Below are 16,640 nucleotides of genomic sequence, written 5' to 3' on the forward strand. Positions count from 1 at the left end.
TCTCAGGAAATCTCTGCGCAGGAAAGATTGTAGGAGTAATCTATCCGAGAATTGCCTACAACTTGGCAGATCGAGATTTCAGTCGAGCCTTGACATTACATCAGGATCTCAAGGAAAAAAGGCTGATGAAAGAAGCTAATAGACCATATTCTATTACCTATCAAATTTCATATGCTCTATCTAATACACATTGTTGGAACTTTTCAAGTTCACAATCTTTTCTTAATTTTGATGTTAACAAAACTTGTTATTTTGTTTCTAATAACCTACCTTAGTGCGCAGATAGCTGAAACTGAAATGATCAGTTTACGAGCCAAAACTGAAGCTATAGAAGATGCTAGCTAAAAGAACCAACTGATCGAATGAACTGAACCAGTTCAACTGATGAATCGCAACCAGCTCAACTGAATGTCCAGCTGATAGGTAGTTCAGTAGAAGAGTTCAGAAGCCCGGCTGGCTGATGAAGAGTTCAACTGATAAAAAGCCCAGCTGACCAGGTAAACTGAGTCAGTGAAATCAGTTCAGATGACGAGTCAACAGATTTCACTAGATCAGTTCAAAGACCAGTTGCTGATCAGTTTGAAGCACCAGTTCAGAACATCAGTTAGGAGCAATCAATTGCAAATTACGACAAGCTTACTTAATGGATTACAGTCGTGCGCAAAGGTACAAAAGCTATTGTACGATCAAGGTACAATAAGAGACGTTGCATCAGAAGCTTAAAGCCAAAAGTCCCGAAATGGATTCCAAGGAACAAATTCAAAATGCAACGGATACAATAATTGAGTCTCACTGGACGATCAAGCTTCGCTCCTATAAATAGAAGATCAGTGAAGACTCGGCAAGAACGACACATACACAATGTGGCTAAAAGACAGAACACAAGAAAAGAAGAGAGGGCACGCATATGGCGTATCAGCTTACAAGAAGCATTACGCCCAGTTGTGAGAGAACACTTCAAAGTTATATCAGCTTAGATTAGAAGCTCCATTTCCCTCAGTGTGTGAGAACACTTTCGGGTAGTGTTCATTGTTCAGTTCTCACACACACTCACACACCACCACCACCCAAACTACAGTCTTGAACAAAGACATTTAACTTGTGTATGTAATCTTTGACACATAGACGTTAAAGAAGTGTTAGGTGGAAGGTGCTGCCTTCAGTCTAGATTAGGAGTTCAGTTAGGCAGTGGGTAAGTCCTAAGCTGTGTAAGATTTGTACAAGGTGTTGTATAAATCTAAGTCTTCTAGTGTATCCTACCCGTGGAGGTAGAAGGGGTGACGTAAGAGCAGTTGAAGTCTCCGAACATCCATAAACATATCCTGTGTCTTTTAACTGTTAAACTGATTTAATCAGTTCAGTTGATATCAGTTCATTTCTGTCCATAACTGAACTGATATAAGCTGTAACTGATTTTCCCGTAAATTCGGTTCTTCAGTTGCACAGTATATAAAACATATCAGTTTTCTTAACGAAGGATTATTTCAAGTTTTTTCCGCTTGGTTTAATACCAAACTTGATCTAATTAATTGATGTATACATTCTTAGAACACGAGCTATTGCAGCTCATTGATTTATTGTGTTAAAAGCACCCCTAAGGTGCCAAGCACACGATCCGTCAATTGGTATCAGAGCGAGCTGTTCTAAGAAGGACATTTGAAAATTGATATTTTAAAATGTATTTTAAGATGGTATTTAAAATGGTTTTCAAAACCCTTTTAAAAAATTTATATATCATGCGTTTATTGGAGAAGAGTGGATTGGCTCTATAAGTAACATCGTAGCCACTTCACTCGACTCCGCAATTTTGCTGTTTGAGCAGTTTGCAGGGTTTTGAGTTCAACTGACAGAAGAACAGCAAAACTAATATGTGGGCAAGACCTTAGTTGCCAACCTACCAGTTCAACTGATCAGCATATGAAGCCCAACTGACAGCTGAAATGTTGGATGATTAGGAGCTTAATCATCAGCAGTATGTCATCGCTTAACTGCCATATCAGATCAANACCACATGACTTTTTAAAATTCTACAAAAGTTTACATTGAATACCACTAAACTTTTATGGAGTATATAAAAGTCTAGTTTGAATACCTCTAGAANTAGCCAGCACAGAAGTCAAGTTCATAGCAGCTAGCTGTTCATCTGGAAAAGAAATTCAAGACTATGCAGTATATCAAGCATTCAAGGAGACCAATAGTTGGTACATTTACAGTGTGTTTGGCAACCAGGATTTGAGGGGATTTTATTGGATTTGGATTTCAAAATCCTATTTTTACTGTTTGGCAAAGTGATTTAAAAAAAAAAATTCGGATTTGTTTAGAATTTCATGGGATTTCAATGAGTATATCCAAATCCCATCAAATTTGATAAGATTTGGTGGGATTTGGATTTTAAAAAAACACAATTACTTTTTTATCCAAATCTCATAAAATTTGATAAGATTTCTAAGGGTATGTTAGTAAAATTTTAAAATTTCAAATTCGAATCATTTTTTCTCCAAACAAGAAATGGATTTGTAAATACCATTTTTAAATTTTAAACCAAACACCAAATAGAATTTCAAATACTTGAATTTTACAAATCCAATTCCAATTCCAAATCCATATTTATAAAGAACCAAACACACTGTTAGTTCTACTATATGTAAAATGATTGATAACTGATGATTGTTTAAAATTCAGCTAAGTGTAATAGCATTTTTCCCTTACATAACTGATGCGCTTAATTATAATACAAGAGAAGTTTATTTAATTAAATAAACATCGTGTTATCCAGTTAGTTTAAATATAACTGAACTGATATTTCCAGTTTTTGTGTAACCTTAACTACTTGAATGATAATTGCTTCTGAAAATATTTTAAAATCACATGACTGATTATATTTCTAATGGGAGTTTTTAATTCAGTTCTTGAGGGGGAGTTTTTACGAGCCAAAACTAAAGCTATATGGAGATGCTAACTAAAAGAACCAACCGATCGAACGAACTGAACCAGTTCAACTGATGCATCGCAACCAGCTCAACTGAATGTCCAGTTGATAGGTAGTTCAGCAGAAGAGTTCAGAAGCCCGACCAGCTGATGAAGAGTTCAACTGATGAAAAGCCCAGCTGACCAGGTAAACTGAGTCAGTGAAATCAGTTCAGCCGACGAGTCAACTGATCTCACTAGATTAGTTCAAAGACCAGTTGCTGATCAGTTTGAAGCAGCAGTTCAAAACATCAGTTAGGAGCAATCAATTGCAGATCACGACAAGCTTACTTAATGGATTACAGCTGTGCGCAAAGGTACAAAAGCTATTGTACGATCAAGGTACAATAAGAGACGTTGCATCCGAAGCTTAAAGTCAAAAGTTCCGGAATGGATTCCAAGGAACAAATTCACAATGCAACGGATATAATAATTGAGTCTCACTGTACGATCAAGTTTCGCGCATATAAATAGAAGATAAGTGAAGACTAAGCACACATACACAATGTGGCTAAAAGAGAGAACACAATAAAAGAAGAGAGGGCACGCATATCACGTATCAGCTTACAAGAAGCATTACGCCCAGTTGTGAGGGAACACTTCAAAGTTATATCAGCTTAGATTATAAGCTCATTTTCCTTCAGTGTGTGAGAACACTTTCGGGTAGTGTCATTGTTCAGTTCTCACACACACTCACACACCACCACCACCCAAACTACAGTTTTGCACAAAGACATTAAACTTGTGTTTGTAGTCTTTGACACACAGACGTTAAAGAAGTGTTGGCTGGAAGGTGCTGCCTTCAGTCTAGATTAGGAGTTCAGTTAGGTAGTGGGCAAGTCCTAAGCTGTGTAGGATTTGTACAAGGTCTTGTATAAATCTAAGTCTTCTAGTATATCCTACCCGTGGAGGTAAAAGGGGTGATGTAAGAGCAGTTGAAGTCTCCGAACATCCATAAGCATATCCTGTGTCTTTTAACTGTTTAACTGCTTGTTTGGTTCTTAACTGATTTAATCAGTTCAGTTGATATCAGTTCAGTTCTGTCCATAACTGAACTGATATAAGCTCTAACTGATTTTCCCGTAAATTCAGTTCTTCAGTTGCACAGTATATAAAACATATCAGTTTTCTTAACGAAGGATTATTTCAAGTGTTTTCCGCTTGGTTTAATACCAAACTTGATCTAATTCATCGATGTATACATTCTTAGAATACGAGTTATTGCAACTCATTGATTTATTGTGTTGAAAGCACCCCTAAGGTGCCGAGCACACGATCCGTCACATATCATTCAGAATTGTTTATTAGAAATGAGTTCATTGAAATACCTGAGATATTTGGAAAAGTTGCTCAGGCAATTTATCCTGAAAGAGTTGAGTTTAACTTAATACAGGAAACAGATATCCAAATACAAGACAAACCGATTCTACAGAGGAATCAAAGTCTTGGATTGAAATCAAGAAGACTATCTTTTCCGGGAGATGGAATTACAAGTTACAAGTGGGGAAAAGCACATGTCCAAGAAACTCAACTGGAGCCAAAAAGCTTTTCCACAATAGGAAAGCTTAGAGACCCAGAAGGGTGAAAGGAAGTAGAAATTGTATTTGATATTACGAAACAAAAGAATCAATTTCCTTGCAATACCATATACTATTTAGAACAGCCTATGATAGGAACTTACCAAAGAATGATTAATATCGAAGAATTGGAAGTTCATATCAAAAGAATTCTAGGGAAAGAACCAGATCGATAGGTTTTTGAACTAGAGTTTCTCGAGGAACATAAACCTTAGAAACGTCTAGAATATTTAATGGAGTTTATGGAGGAAGATAGGATGTGGAAAATCCAATAACCACAAGTCCACTCTCAATATACATTCCAGTAAGGATCTTATACAAACAATATAAAGCAGAATATTTTGCTGCTTATATTGACTCAGGTGCTGTAATCTGTACAGCAAAAAGATGAGTTTTTCAAAATAATTTGGAAGAAGAATTACCAAAGATTGCTGGAAGAGATTTTTCCAGAAGAATATTAATCTTATGTAAGGGGATTAAGATGACGGAAATCGTTGTGAGAACCCGGAATTTCTGAAGCGAATCATGTAAGAAATAAAACTCGAAACTAAGCTCAAAACTTTAATCTTAACTATAAAACTCAAATATTAACTTAAATTTTCAGCTAACACAGCTCGAGGAAGTAGCTCCAAAGCTCGGGAATTAGCTCTACGGGAAGCTAAGCTATGAGAAATCGCCATAATTGAAGCGTCATCACCGAAGATTCAAAACCCTAGCTCATGAGTCCAATCTTTTAGCTCAAAGAAGCTCAAATTTTCTTGTCCTAAAAGAGCCTAAAATGGTGCTAGGATAAGAGCTAAAGGTTTGGACAAACTTATTGTACAAGAGATGACCATTGAGTTAACCAAAGAAGGAGCTAAAGAAGCTAAAGGTTTGTATAAACTTATTGTGCAAGAGATGACCATTGAGTTGATCATGGAAAGGAGCTAAAAGACTAAGACACAATTAATATGCAAGAAACAACTCATGAACTAACCAAGATGAGCCTTGAAGAATGGATAGAATTTTGACCACATTTACTTACTTCTTTGGGCTCCAAGATTTCGGCCATGGGGAGGGGAAAAGACCATCTTTCACCTATAAATGCCACCTCAACATGCTAAAGAAATCACACCCAAAAATCAGCAAGACAAATCGGCTCCTTCTCCTCCAAATTCAACCTCTCGGCCAACGAATACAAGAAGAAAGAAAGAGAAGTGTTCAGGCTTTTCAGTGTTGTGATTTGCTGTCCACACTTTTGTGAAGATCCTATCCAGGTTCAGTCATCACATGGCCAAAATTCAGGAAGTTTCGTTCAACCAAGTCCTGCATGTTTCGAATCGTAACTTCGAGAACGGTAAGTGGGTTTTTGTTACATATTTTCTTTGTATTTTAAACTTTGCATAAAAATAATATGACATGCTTGTATGTGTGTCCTTATTTTCAAAAATCAGTGCTTACATGATTTTAAACTCCGATCGATGAATGTTATGTCCTTTCTGAATTCGACATCCTTTGATTCCGCTAAATTCTTTTCAAACTTCTGATAAGTTATGTTCGATAAATCTGAATCCTGTAATACACTGTTATAAATTGATTTTAAATGGAACGAGAATTGTAATTCTGTCTGGCCCCCATCAGTGGGTATAAAACTGTGTTCTGGCCTCACCCCTTAGAGAACTAATATATTGGGGACAATTTGACCATAGAAATGAGATGAGTAACAGTGTTATGTTTGTTCTGATTTGCTCTGAATCGTTTGATAATCTTTGTCTCATATTTGATTTGGTTCTGTTATGATAAGTCAATATACGAAGTTTTGAAATTTTGTTAAAGAGATGCTTTAAAGTTTTATATGTATCTTTGAAAATCGATCGGCCGCCACTTGCTGAGTGTTTCCCAAAACACTCACCCCTTACAACTTTCAGATAAGAATGAAGAACAAATGAATGAGGATGAACAAGAAGCTTTGTGGGGATGGTGATCGAATGAAATAACGAGAATCAAGAATTTACAATTTCTTTTTTTGTATTTCGCTTCCGCATTTTTGATGTAATTTTTATTCCGTTGACATTGTAAAGACAATATTTTGTGAAAAAGACTGGTTTTTGGCCATTTTCTACGTGGCTTAATTGTTAAATAATGCTGGATGTCACCGATGCTTCGGTCTCGGGACATGACATTTAAGTGGTATCAGAGCCGCCAGGTTCATAATCCCGCTGGGATTTTGATAGACAAAATTTGTCAAAATCCTAGTGCATTCCTATCTACTGTAAACTCGACCATCGAATTCATTCGTATTCCATGTCGTAATCTCAATATTTCCTTCGATATTCAAAGCCAAACTCCTTAAATCATTCTGAAAATTCTTAGTATCGAAATTTCCAAGTCAACTTTGTTTCCATTTGTTATGATATTTTACCTCGATTTATTCTAGGAAAATGGCTGCTTCGCGGACTCGTGCTCAAACTGCCCTTCGTATGCATCAACTCACGATAGATAATCTAGCTAGGGAAATTGCGACTTTAAAGGCGCAACTTGCTAGGGAGAAACTAGAGAAATAGGAGCTTAGCGAGATCAAAAAACATACTCGAGACGGATGTGCAGCGACTCACTCATCATTTGGACTTGGCTGAGAGCCAAATTCTTCAAATACCTAATGATTCAAGCCGTATCGAACACCTAGCTACATTGAACAAGGACTTGCTACAGAGGGTGGAGACAGAAAGAGATCGTGCTACTCGGGCTCGTCAGCGTCAAGAAGAGTTTAAAAACAAGCAAGAACGATACATCTCCAAACTTCATAGCACCATGTGTAACGCTCCGAAAATTTAAAAAGTCCACGTGAACCAAATGCACGAGTTATTAAATTCATTTGTATTTTAATTAAATGTTTTAATTGAATGAATCAATTATGTGGTGCATATTGACATGTTAAAAAAATATATTTTTCTACATTGTTGCATTAAAACGTATTTTTAGGGATTATTCGAGTTGCGATCGAGGAACGGAGACCGATGGCTGAAAATTGTAAAACGTTTTTATTAAAATAATTGTTTTGATTATTTAAAGTGGTGATGTTTTTTCTTATTTTTGAAAATAAGGGATTTTGAGGTGATTTTATACGCCGGGACCTAAATTTTATCGGTGTTGGTTTTTCAACAAAAATACGAATGTTTTGGCAACCCGGCTAATAAATTGACAAACTTATTTAAACAAAACTATTTTTAAAATTCTAATTAAGCACTAATGGGCCTAATTTGTATGCTTAATGGGCCTAAGCTTAATTAAGTATTTATTTAACTATAAAATATGTTAAACCCTCTCCATTAACACCAAAACACACGCCCACCTCCCCCAATACAATCAAAACTCTCCCCTAACCAACAAACCACACCACACGTGACTTTGCTAGGGAAGCCACTAAAAGATTGAGGAAAAATTCAGCAAGCCTCTCCGCCGTCGTCCCTCGAATCGCCGCAACGTTTTCGTGCGTATTAAATGCAAAGGCACGCCTTAATCTCTTTTTTCTCATATTTCACACCATATTATGTGTTTGATACATGATTGCATGAAAAACATGATGCAACTTTTATATTTTCATTTTTATGGCTATACATGTACAAAACTAGTATTTTCATCTTTTAAAACTCATCATAATGATGCACATGTTAGAGTAGATGCCCTATAAGCCAACTGTTGGCTGGGGAATTTATTGACTCAAGTGTAATAAACAATCTTTATTTTAATATAATTTACCTTTTATTGGTTTCGTTATACTTTATCTGTTTACCCATGCAAGCAGCATAGATAAAGTCCTCGATTATGCTTTAATACAAATGAATCGTAATTCGATGTTGAAACTCATTTGTAAACACTGCATATTCTAAATTCGTTCCTAGTCGATTCAGTCGCCTAAAATAGGGATAAAGGTCGCTTGAGCTCGAGACTAGCATCTGTGATGTTGTGTACTGCGTTTCTTGGTAAGGGCATAGAGATGTCCAAACATGCAGATGGGTAGTCATATGATGATTATACCGAACAACCCTCCCTCGGACTTTCCAAGTGGTTATCATTCATCGAGAGGATAAGTCCGTGGTTATGATTGTACACCATTAGTCCTTACGACCCGGGACAACACTGAGGCTCTATATGCTAGGGCTGTGCTTTGACTCGTTTACCGGCTCCAGGAGAGTCATCAGGTGGCGAGGTTGGGTACAGTTGTGACACATATAGGAGCCAGTGCATTGTAGTCGGGGATTCACCGCTCACCTACGGGTGTGGATATCCTATGTGATCTGATGTAATAATAGTGCATGGAATCTCTGGCCAGAGTATAAGATGTACGTTGGAGAAGGTGTTCTCCAATAGTACACGCGATGCCACTATTATAGTTATCACATAATTATCGAATTTATATGCAACCCTCGATGAACCAATGGTTGCAGATTCGATCGGGGTATATGAGATGAAGGGACCGTACTGTACGCTAATCATAATCGACTGGTTCTTGCAGGCACTATCAGTGATACCTAGGGGATCATGGGGCGATGCTACTAGACGCTCTTACCATGATCCGATGGGTGCAATCTGACATTTTATCAAGGTGTTGATGAAAAGAATGGGGCTAACTAGGGTAAGCCCGAATAAAAGAAATTGTCCTGAATCACAAAGAGTTGTGAACCCACGGCTAGCTGTATCCCTGAACCATTGAGGGTCACACAAGTACTGGATTATTTTGTTCTCGTTGAGATAATAAATTCAAGGAGTCAATGAGTTGAATTTATAAGAAATAAGTTTGATATGATCAATCGATAAGCTTATAAATAAAGTTTATAAAAGCTTATAGAAATTTTGAGAGCATGACTGTTAAGACAGTCAAAAGGAATGCACCTGCCTTATTTATACATTGGTGATCTCGAAATTAGAGTGTGCATCATAATAACAAATAAGTTGAATTTGTCACATCGATGATATTGGATCGTCGATCGGGATTATGATGAGATTAATGTAATGGGAGCATGAATCATGAGCTTGTAAGAGTATAAGCTCATCATGAAAATTTATTAAAGTTCAAATGGGCTTTGATAATTAATTATATTTTAATTGAGTTAAAATATAGCTCATTAAGTTTTTGTAAAATATGGTATTGATTTATGTAATATGAAAATATTCATGATACCATAATTTTAGAAACTAGCACACAAAGCAAAATAAATAATGCATGATATTCTTGAAAAGATATATGCATTAAAAGAAATCGAGATTGGCTATAGTTGGCATGCATCTTAGAATCTTTTATTAACTTAATTAATTAGATTAATTAAGTAAAGAAAAGATTAGAAAATATAATAATAAATTTTTTTTATCATTATAATGCATGCATTCGGTCGAATCAATAGAGATTTCAATAAGGCATTCATTCGGGCCATCTTGGGAAAAAGAATATATAGTTAACTTAATTAATTAGATTAATTAAGTTAATGATGGATACAAAAATAATAAGAATATTTTATTCTTATAGCATAGCAAGGATTCAAAAGTTTTTTTTTGGAGTTTTACGAAAAAACTTTCGGCTCCTCCCAAGTTTCGGTGGCGGCTCTCAACTATTCTCCTTTCTTTTGCAAGAAGTTTTCGGCAATCCTAATTAATAGAATTGAGTCGATTTCTTCTTCGTGTTCTATCTCTACGTGAAAGTTCTTCTAAATTTCTAGTGCAATTTAGAAGAGGAACAAATAATCCGGTCGTGGACCTGATTCGGAGATCGAAGAACGTTCGTAGGGATTTACAAGAGCTACGTCCGCTAATACCGGTGTAGTTGGAGCCAAGTGAAATTATTCACCAAAGGTATATTTTAATGCCCTATGATTATTTATTTAATCGTAAAACCATACGAGCGCCCAAGTCAAATATATTTTGATTGTCAAAATAAAATAAAATTTTTAAAACTTCCGCTGCGTTTGGGCGCGTAGAAAACCGAGATCCAACAGCACAAAGGGGCTGCCATGGTAGGGGTACTTGAAGGGATGTTTTTCCACATGTTTAAGGGTCCCTAGGTGTATATTTAAAGGCTGAAAAAAATAGAGAAGGAATAAAAACGAAAATAGACTCCTTAAGGGAAAGGACTCTTCGACTAGGAGTCTTTGAGGGTCAGGGCTGCTAGCTGCGGTTAGAGAGGGTTCACTAGACTTAAGGCGGCTGCGTAGGAGGGATGGGTAGAGGCTGGACATGGTGGTTAAGGGCTGGAGGCAAAGCTAACCTATGTTCGAATCATATTAGGAGTAGGACTCTTGTGCTGAAAAATTCAGTAGCTTCCTAGGCATGTTCAAGGGACTTAATGAGTTGGAATTTTGTTGTATATGGGTTAGTTAGGTGTTTTTAAGCTTTGGTCCAAGTTTGGTTAGTTTTGGTTTAGTTTCGAGTCCATACGAGTCAAAAACAGGGTGTACGTCTAAGTTTAAAAACGAATCGATGAATTTAACGAAAAGCCTAGTTTTATGCTTTATAAAATTATGGAAAATTAGGTTTAAGCTTAAATAATTATTAAAAGTCTAAGTTTTTAATTTGGGAATTTTATATTAAGGTTTTTTTAATTCGTGATTAAAATGCAGTGATACGTCTTATTTAAATATTAATTTAAAAGTCATCGATTTAAGCCAAATAAAAATTTGAAAAAATTAATGTAGTCTTAAATAATTATTTGGGACATGTTAGAGTAAATGAAATTAAGAAAAAGTCAAAAACGTGAAATTTTATGTCCAGGGGTAAAACGGTCTTTTCACACCTAAAAATTAGTAAACATCATGGCAGTGTCATGAATGCTATTTTATATGCTAATATGATTATTTTAAATGTTTATGGATGTTTTCATGATTTAATATGCCAAAACTTTTATTTTAAATGTGTATGATTTAAATGTTTACTTTAAAGGTTTATGATGTTAAAATGTTTATGGCTTGTTAAGGATTTTTATATATTAAAATGTTTATTTTAAAATGTTTATTTATTTTGGGTATGTTAAAATGTTTATTTTAAAATGTTTATGGATTTTTATATGTTAAAATGTTGGTTTTAAATATTTCTGAATTTTTATATGTTAAATTATGATGTTTAAATGATTATGGATTTTTATGATTTAATATGGAAATTAAAAGACATGTTGCATGCTTGGTTTCGAAAAATCAAAATGATATGTATATGCATGATTTTTATTAAGTGATGATAACATGTTGAAGGAAGTGAAGGGATTGTGACTAATACAATGATATGTTGGATATATCGTGAGGGTTATGGTCCCAGTGGGAGCCCGACGATCGTATTTCCTTGGATACGGATATGTATATGTATATGATGATATGCTTTGGGATAAAGTGAGGGGAAGATGCCCCAGAGGGAGCCCATTTTCCGGAGAAGGCCCCAGAAGGAGCCCATGGGTGGGAAAAGGCCCCAGAGGGAGCCCGTCTATGGGGGAAGCCCCCCGAGGGAGCCCCGACGATCGTATTTCCATATTATGAGGATAGGCCAAGGCTCAGTTGACCGATGAGAGTGTTGCTGGTGTCCCCGCCGTCCAGTTCTGTGGTTACATGTAGATGGATCCATCGCCCAATACGTTTAAGAATACGAGTCACAATCACGATCTGAATTCAACAAACACGAACATGAATATGAATATGAATATGGATACGGATATGGATATGGATATGAATATGAATATGTTTATGTCGATATGAAAATGTTTTTATTTAAAGTTTATGCATCATGAAAATGTTTATGAAAATGGTTATGTTTTTAAAGTTTATACATCCTCATGAAAACGATATTTTAAGTACAAATATTTTTCACTGTTGTATGTGATTTGTATACGTATTATGTTGCTATCAAGATTATGATGTGTTGAGTCTTTAGACTCACTAGGTGTGATTGATGCAGGTGATTAGGATAGTAATGTTTGTGGAGGTCTTGATAGTTGACTTTGCTGGATTGAAGGTGTACATAACCCGATGACCGACGCTAGTTTTCCGCACTAGTTATAATTTATGATTTGAAGTTATGTTAAAAATATTCTATGATTTTTGTTTATGTTATGAGAGATTTTTGAGAGGTTATAGTATGGCTTATACTTTTCAAATAATGTTTTCAGGGTTGGTCAAGTGTTTGATGATTTTACGATTTAAACTATTTTTCTTTGATTTTAAATGGTAGTTGGATATTTTATTTTAAAATGGTGTCAATGTATTTTTAAATATATATATGTATATTTTGAATTATGGAGATTAATGAGGGAAAAAAAAATTTCTAGCACATTTTAAGAAAACGAATAGCAGACGTTTCACCATGTATAGGCTTCAAGACCAGAATAACTATTTGCATCTTGTGGTGGGAAGTATGGAAGTGGAGGAGGAAGCACCGATGGAAGTGGTCAACGATGAGAGCGACAGCGACGATGGAGACATGATAGACTAGGCTAGATTAGTATTATGAAAATATGATTAGAAAAGTATTAAGTGTATTAATTATTGCTAAATAAAATATTTTATTATTATTGCATTTATATTGATGAGTATTTTATAAACAATAATCAATTCTGTTTTAACCTCTATAGGAAACAAACATGGATCCTCAAGTCATTATAACCGAACTCTAAAAACAGCTACAAGAAAAAGAGGCAGAAATTAAGACATGAAAGCTAAAAACGACCAACTAGAGAGGGATAATTATCAACTAGATGGAAATAATAAATGCATGGATAATGACCTTTACGAGGCGCGCAAAGAAGTAAGGAAGTTACGAGATGACGTCAGATGCTATATTGCCTACCATCAAGAATCAGAATGGCAACACGAGATCACCAAACGAGAGTTGAACAAAGCGCAAGATAGGATTTTTACGCTCCAGATTCGGGATGACAGTCGTCTCAAAACACGCCGCCTTGAAGAACGGATCGAACAACATGAAGTCAATGAGAACGTAAACCAATCCAATATTCAAGAGCTGCATGCGTAAGTGGAAACTCTGAAGAATCAAAACGCTCTATTGGAACAACACATCAACCAACTACAAAATGATATGATCAACATGGGAGATCTCATAGGAGAACTCGAAGAAAACCCTATGGAAGAAGAAATTGACGAAGCTATAGGGGATGATGAAGTAATAGACGAGTAGAATGATCCCTAGTATAGGCATCGATTGTATTTAGATCCATTAGGTTAATCAATTTAATATTAAAAGACTGATTGTATGCATTTCAAAAATTAATGAAAATATTTCTTTGATTATACATTGTTTCAAACAAATTAATAAAATATATGCTTATAGGAAATGGCGGGCAGAACACCCAGGAACAATCGAAACCCCCGTGGCACCAATCAAAACAAAAATCCACTGTCACCTCCGAGAGTGAATCTTAACAGAGAGGATGATGGCAATAGCTACTATTGTAGCTGCAACATTGCAAGGAATCGTGAACCCAATTGCCAACGCCATCCAGCCGCAACCAGAACCACAACCGTGAGGAATCAAGTATCATCACGAATACCTCCGAAAGAACAGTGTCCCAACCTTTGATTGCAACCCTGATCCAGAAGTCAGCCATAACTGGCTTAATAATGTCGAAACTCAACTACATCTGTTGGAAGTACCTGAGGGACTTAGAGTGGAAGTTGTGACACCGTTTCTAGAAGATCGAGCACGCAAGTGGTGGGAAACAGTGTCACCATATTTGGCTGAGATAGAGCGGATCACACGGCAAACCTTCAGGAGAGAATTTTTGAAGCAATTTTACCCAGCATAATTTCGTCTGCATTGAGCGAATTTTAAAACTTTAAAGAAACATCGGACATGATAGTGATGGAATACACATCAAGGTTCAATGATCTGGGAACGTATGTTCCAACCATCATGTCATATGAAACTCTAAAAATGCACCGTTTGAAAACTTTAAAGAACCTATGGTCCTTCAAAGGGAACTTTTAACAATGATGTACACAAGGAAGGAAAGTGGTTTGCTACTTGTCAGCAGAATCACATCGGAGAATGTTATAGGAAGACGGGCGCTTGTTTCAAATGTGGAAATGTGTGTCATCGGATTAAAGATTCTCTTGAGATAGAGCAGATCACACGGCAAACCTTCAGGAGAGAATTTTTGAAGCAATATTACTCAGCATAATTTTGTCTACAAGAGTTGAGCGAATTTGAAAACTTTAAAGAAACATCGGACATGACAGTGATGGAATACATATCAAGGTTCAATGATCTGGGAACCTATGTTCCAACCATCTTGTCAGATGAAACTCTAAAAATTCACCGTTTGAAAACTTTAAAGAACCTATGGTCCTTCAAAGGGAACTTTTAACAATGATGTACACAAGGAAGGAAAGTGGTTTGCTACTTGTCGGCAGAATCACACTGGAGAATGTTATAGGAAGACGGGCGCTTGTTTCAAATGTGGAAATGTGTGTCATCGGATTAAAGATTCTCTTGAGATAGAGCAGATCACACGGCAAACCTTCAGGAGAGAATTTTTGAAGCAATATTACCCAACATAATTTCGTCTGCAAAAGTTGAGCGAATTTGAAAACTTTAAAGAAACATCGGACATGACAGTGATGGAATACACATCAAGGTTCCATGATCTGGGAACCTATGTTCCAACCATCATGTCAGATGAAACTCTAAAAATGCACCGTTTGAAAACTTTAAAGAAACTATGGTCCATCAAAGGGAACTTTTAACAATGATGTACACAAGAACGGAAAGTGGTTTTCTATTAGTCGGCAGAATCACATCGGAGAATGTTATAGGAAGACGGGCGCTTGTTTCAAATGTGGAAATGTGTGTCATCGGATTAAAGATTCTCCTCAAAACAAAGATAAAGGGACCGGACCCAGCAAACCAAATGAAAACAAGACTAACGCTCGAGTATATGCTATAACTCAGGAAGAAGCTGATAACGCCAATGATGTGGTGGCAGGTACAGTTTTAGTCAGTAAAATGCCTGCTTATGCCTTGTTTGATTGTGGTGCCACACACTCATTTTTGTGTAGGAGATTTGCTAAAAGAATAAAAACCCGCTCCCAAGAATAGATGATCTTTTCGATCAGCTAAAAGGATCCAAAGTTTTCTCAAAACTCAATCTAAGATCAGGTTACCATCAGCTGAAAGTCAAAGCAGAAGATATCCCTAAAACGACTTTTAGGACAAGATATGGGCACTAGGAATTCACGGTAATGCCTTTTGGTCTAACAAATGCTCCTGCAACATTCATAGACTTTATGAACCAGGTATTCAAGCCATACCTTGATAAGTTTGTGGTGGTTTTCATAGATGATATCCTTGTATACTCACCAAGTGAGAGAGACCATCGAGAACATCTATGTCTCACCTTACAGACACTGTGCAAAAAAGAACTCTATGCCAAATTCAAGAAATGTAAATTTTGGTTAAAAAGTGTTGCTTTCTTAGGACATATAATCTCGGAAGAAGGAGTGTCAGTGGACCCTAAGAAAGTAGAGGCAATCATGGACTGGCCTCGACCAAAGACTGTAACCGAAATAAGAAGTTTTCTGGGTTTAGCTGGCTACTATAGAAAATTTGAAGAAGGATTTTCTTCGATAACCATTCCTCTCACCAAACTCACACAGAAGAATTCAAAATTTGTTTGGAATGAAGCATGTGAGAAAAGTTTTGCAACACTTAAAACAAAGCTTGCATCTACACCAGTACTAGTTCTTCCCAAAGATGGCAAGAACTTTACGATATATAATGACACTTCAAAAGGAGGATTAGGGTGTGTGCTTATGCAGGAAGGTCAGGTAATTGCCTATGCATCAAGGCAATTAAAACCTTATGAACAAAATTACCCAACTCATGACTTTGAGTTAACGGCAATCGTATTTGCGCTAAAGATCTAGAGACATTACCTTTATAGGATAAAATGCGAAGTATTTACTGATACCAGAGCCTCAAATACATATTCACCCAAAAGGAACTAAACATGAGGCAAAGAAGGTAGATTGAACTTCTGAAAGATTATGATTTATCGATCAATTACCATCCTGGTAAGTCGAATAAAGTAGCAGATGCTTTGAGCAGAATGAACATTGGGAAAGTAAGCTT

This window comes from Primulina huaijiensis, chromosome 6 (genome assembly GCF_012295235.1).
Source record: "Primulina huaijiensis isolate GDHJ02 chromosome 6, ASM1229523v2, whole genome shotgun sequence".
NCBI lineage: Eukaryota > Viridiplantae > Streptophyta > Magnoliopsida > Lamiales > Gesneriaceae > Primulina > Primulina huaijiensis.